The sequence below is a fragment of the Dama dama genome, chromosome 23, assembly GCF_033118175.1.
Source record: "Dama dama isolate Ldn47 chromosome 23, ASM3311817v1, whole genome shotgun sequence".
Classification (NCBI taxonomy): Eukaryota; Metazoa; Chordata; class Mammalia; order Artiodactyla; family Cervidae; genus Dama; species Dama dama.
Genome location: NC_083703.1, coordinates 63882210 through 63887813, shown reverse-complemented (window position 1 = coordinate 63887813; position 5604 = coordinate 63882210). Strand labels below are relative to the sequence as shown.

At 43.8% G+C, this 5604-nt stretch overlaps 1 long non-coding RNA gene across 1 annotated transcript; it reads right to left on the bottom strand.

Moving 5' to 3' along the window:
* Nucleotides 1-269: 269 nt before the first annotated feature.
* LOC133044455 (uncharacterized) lies at nt 270-5400 on the bottom strand. Its single transcript, XR_009689939.1, has 2 exons — nt 5152-5400; nt 270-542 (listed from the first exon to the last, which is right to left on the bottom strand). It is a non-coding gene; the product is annotated as an uncharacterized LOC133044455 (long non-coding RNA).
* Nucleotides 5401-5604: the final 204 nt, after the last annotated feature.

Genomic DNA, 5604 nt, shown 5'->3' with positions numbered 1-5604 from the left:
ATACACACACACAAGACCAATGGCCTTGGTCATTCTCATTCCCCTGTCCCACGCACTCCTGCAGTCATGGTCCTGCACAGGCAGACCTCCGCCCAGGTTCCATCTATAAATGTACTTAAACTGACACACACACTCATTAATTCAGTGCCTGTGGGCTTTGCACATGAACCCACTCCCACAAACATCTTTTTCTTGTTATTAATTTATTTTTAACACCACAAACATTTTGTATGGGGTATAGACTGCAAAGAGATCAAACCAGTCAATCCTACAGGAAATCAATCCTGAATATTTATTGAAAGGACTGTTGCTGAAGATGAAGCTCCAATACTTTGGCCACCTGATGTGAAGAGCTGACTCATTGGAAAAACATCATGATGCTGGGAAGGATTGAGGGCAGGAGAAGGGGGAGACAGATGATAAGATGGTTGGATGGCATCACTGACTCAATGGACATGAGTCTGAGCAAACTCCAGGAGATGATGAAGAACAGGGAAGCCTGGCGTGTTGCAGTCCACGGGGTCGAAAAGAGTTGGACGCAGCTAAACAACAAATAGCCAATTAACAATGCCACACATCTTTGAACACAGTTTCAGGCTTCTTCACATACATGCAAACAATGGCCTAGGGGTATAAACTACCTTGGTCAGAGTTTAGACAGAGGACCTGTCCCGGCAGCAGTGATATTCACTGAGCCTTGGCCACACACCAGGTACCCTGCTCTTTGGGTGCTTATCTCATTCAGTCCTCACAACAGTCTCTTGAAATAGGTGCTATTATTAGCTCATTTATAGATCAGAAAACCGAGACTCAAAACCATAAATAATAGGATTTCTAATCCAGGCATCTGACTCCAGGTATCTGATGGTATTTCCCATCCCTCCTGCTGTTTTAGAATGTTGCCATTCTCCAATCGAGAAGGAGAGTCTGTGGCCCCTACCCTTGATCTTGGGTGGGTCTTTGTGACTACCTCAACTAACAGTGTGGTGGAAATAATGTCATGTGAATTCCAAAGTTAAATCATAAAAGGTGCTACGTACAACATCCAAAGCAAGGAAACAACCTAAGGGTCCATTGATGAATGAATGAATAAAAAATGTAATTTAAATATATAAATGTATTATATATGTTATATATTATACCTGTGTGCGTGTATGCTAAGGCGATTCAATCATGTCCAACTCTTTGCGACCCCATGGACTGTAGCCCACCAGGGTCCTCTGTCCATGGGATTCTCCAGGCAAGAATACTGGAGTGGGTTGCCATTCCCTTCTCCAGGATATCTTCCCAACCCAGGGATCAAACATGTGTCTCCTCCATTGGCAGGCAGGTTCTTTACCACCAGCACCACCTGGGAAGCCCATATATTATATATGAGTATACATGTATATATTCAGCCATAAAAAAGAAGGCAATACTGCCATTAGGGACAACATGGACGAATCTTAAGGGCATTACGCTAAGTGAAATAAGTTAGAAAGAGAAAGACAAACACTATATGGTCTCACTTATATGTGAATCTAAAAATGTCAAATTCATAGAAATAGGGTAGAATGGTGGTTGCCTTTCTGGACAGCTGGGGGTGGGGAGAATGGGGAGATGTTGGTCAAAAGTATAAACTTCCTGTTATAAGATGAAAATAAGTTCTGGGGTTCTAGTCTTGTATACTTGAAAGTTGCTAACAGAATAGATCTTAAATGTTCCCACCACCACCATCACCACAACCTCCCAAACTATCACTAATTATGTGAGGTGAATGATGCATTAACAAACCTTATTGTGGTAATCATTCCCCAATATATCCTGTCATCATATTTTATGCCCTAAACTTAGACAATGTTATATGTCAATTATATAAAGCTGAATAAAAAAATTTTTTTAAGAATGGTTTTTTGGGAGTCCTTCCCTGGTGGTCCAGTGGTTAAGCACCCAGTTCTTGATGCAGGGGATTTGGGTTCGATCCCTGGTATGGAAATGAAGATCCCACGTGCCATGGGACAACTAAGATCATGCACCACAGCTAGAGAGCCCATGTGCTGCAACTAGAGAAGACTGCTGCCACAACAAAGACCCAGCAAAGCCAAAAGGAGAAAGAAAAAAGAACAGCTTTAAGGGGTGAGAGATAAATTGGGAGATTGGGATTGACATATACACACTACTATATATAAAATTAATAAGGACCTATTGTTCAGCACAGGGAACTCTACTCAATACTCTGTAATGACCTATATGGAAAAAGAATCTAAGAGAGTGGATATATGTTTATGTGTAATAAATTCACATTGCTGTACACTAAAAATTACACAATATTGTAAATCAACTATAGTCTGATAAAATTAATTTAAAAAATTAAAACTCAAAATAAAAAATAAAAATACAAAAGAGTGCAATAAAAATAAGAATAGGTTTTTTTTTTTTTTTAAGTGATACAACTTTTGCCTGACTCTCTCTTGGAATGCTCAATCTTGTAACCCAGCTCCCAGACTATAAGGAAACCCAAGCCACGTGGAGAGACCACATACAAGTTTCCTGCTGGCAGCCCACCCAGATCCCAGTTGACAGTCTGCATCAACCGGCAATCATGTGAATGAGGAGGACTTCAAGAGACACCAACCAAACCATGGTCCGACTGCAACCACATAAGAGACCCTGAAAAAGAACTGCCAGTAAAGCAATTATCCTCCAATTATATATATACATATTTCTACTTCCCCCACCAAAAAAAAAGAGAAAATGAACTGCCTAGCTGAGCCAAATCAAATCCCTAATCTAAAAAATAATGTAAAAAATGATTGTTGTTATTTTATGCCACTGAACATGGTTGGTGTGTTATACAACATTAGGCAGCCAGATGCCAGGGCAGAAAATTACCCACAATTAGCCTCAGACCACCATGGGCGAGATGCCAAGCTATTTGTCCTCCTTCTGGATCCTCCTCTTCCACCCCCAAGATCAAGGATCTCAGAGTACAGCCCTCATCATCTGATCCTCACATCACAAGACCACTAGCTCATCAGCCTCTTTATCTGGGTGTGAGTCCTTCAGTTCCAGGCTTGTCTCATCCACTGCAGTTTCTGTGATGGTTTAGGCAAGTGCAATCCCTGAGTTTCCTCTTCTGTGATATGTGTAGGATCTCAGCTCTACTGACCTGACAGGGAGGCTCTGAGGATCCATCCCAGAAGTTTGAGTTTAGGGGGTTACTACTAATGCTTGAATTTTAGGATCCAGGTTGGCAGCCAGAAGATAGGTAAATTGTAACCGATACATGAATTCAGCAAGTCGTGTAATGTGGGGACACCCGGCAAAGGGACAAACCACTCATTGGATGCTCTGCAAATAAGAATGATATCCAATGATCATTAGGATGATCCTGGACCATTGAGAAAACTTCAAGTCAGAGATCAGACTGGCAGGACAACTGAAGTGGGCCAGAGGTGAAGATACATATATTGGCCTGGAGAGCTTATATACCATTTAAAGAGAACAACAAACATATAGCTCACCCATGAACTGCTAATATATGACAACGTAGTCTCAGTTGCCAGATCTGATAATTTTTATATATTTACTTATTTTAAAAATATTTATTTAGCTGTGCTGGGTCTTAGTTATGGCACGAAGGATCTTCAGTTGTGGCACTCAATCTCTTCACTTCACCGTGTAAGATCTAGTCCCCTGACCAGGGTTCAAATCCAGACTGCCTGCTTTGGGAGCTTGGAGTCTTAGCCATTGGATAACTAGGGAAGTCCCAGATCTGATCATTTTTAAAAGAGAAGGTAGAAACATAGATTGACATGTGTGTTAGTCACTCAGTTGTGTCCAGCTCTTTGCAACCCCATGGAGTGCAGTCCACCAGGCTCCTCTGTCTGTGGAATTCTCCAGGCAAGAATACTGGAGTGGGTAGCCTTTCCTTTCTCCAGGGGATCTTCCCAACCCAGGGATAGTAACCATATTTCCCAAATTATAGGCAGCTTCTTTATTGTCTGAGCCACCAAGGATGTCATGTGAATTCCCTCAATTGAAAAAAAAAAAAAAACTCGGTAAGTTACTAATTCAAAACATTAGAAAACAACAGTTTAGGAGGCAAACATCCTGAAGACTACCACGTTCTAATCTCTGCTCACATTTTTGTATCATCCATTCCAGTCCACAAACTTTAACCAGGTAGCTGCCCTGGGCTAGATCTGGAGCTGGACTCTGGGATGCACAGATGCCCAAGGTTGGGTGGCTGCCTTGGAGGAGTTCACAGCCTTCTGAGCTTTCCATTGTTTGTGGGAAACTGGGAACTACATATAATACATTTTGGACTTCCCTGGTGGCTCAGTGGTAAAGAATCCACCTGCCAAGCAGGTTTGACTCCTGGGTCAGAAAGATCCCCTGGCGTAGGAAATGGCAACCCACTCCAGTATTTCTTGCCTAGGAAATTCCATGGACAGAGAAGCATGGCTGGCCACAGTCCATGGGGTTGCAAAAGAGTTGGACATGACTTAGCAGCTAAACACACACACACACACCACATTTTACAAAGCTGTGGGCCCAAAGCAAAACTGTGCAGTCCCTAAGGGGACACTGGAAGTTCTTCTTGGGCAGAGCAGCCCACTGGGGAGAAGAAACACCAAGGTACTGAGTTGAGTGTTGAAGGGAGTAGGGCGGGTGACACTATGCTATGCACCTGTGAGTGTCCCCTGCAGGACCAGAGGGACGGTGTACATGTGTGGAAAGTGGAAGTGATCACAGCCAGGTCATCAGAGCTGTGGGGCCAAGAATCCACACCCGGAGCAAGGCCAAGCTGCTTCAGACCCTTACTTTGAAGCTCACACCAACTGTGTTTTCCCACCCTCAGTTTCCTTATCTATAAAATACAGTTAAGGAAATCCCCTGACTGTACGGTGGTTAGGACTCTGCCTTTCCACTGCTGAGGGTGTAGGTTCAGTCCCTGATTGGGGCACTGGAATCCCCACAAGCTGTGTGGTATGGCCAAAAAAACCCCCCATACAGCCGACAATGATTTTTATCTCACAGGGTTGTTGAGGGGGTCAAACAAGGTTATCTGCAATGAGGGTTTGAAACAGTTCATGATGTAATCCGCTATCCACCCCCCGCGCCCAGTCCCCTTTTCACTCTGCCACAACTATACAAATGTTCCCATACCTGGACAGGTTTCTTCCTGCTTTCCCTATCTGGCTTTTTCTGAAGACCCTGGTAGCCGCCTCTTCCTCTGAGAAACGCCCACGCCCCAGGGCTAATGAGTTATCTTCTCAGTCCACTCCGGACGCTCTGCTCAGACCTCCTTGGCATGGATGATGTGTGTGGAAGTGGCTGGTGAGTCTTACTGCCCGACAGGAAGGAAGTTCCTTGAAGGCAGAGGCCAGGTCTGAGTCATCTGTGTTCCCCAGCAGCCTGCCCTTGAGACTATGGAATGAATGCAAGGGAAGAGGAAGGGAGGAACTTCATAAACAGCTCACAGATCACTGGCTCAACCCACAGGTCAAGGGCTCATCCTTGTTTAACACCCAATAGAATGTAGGCAAGTGTCTGGATATGTGAGTGAGTATGTGAGAGTGTGAATGTGTATGAGTGAATGCATGTGTGTGTATTTGTGCG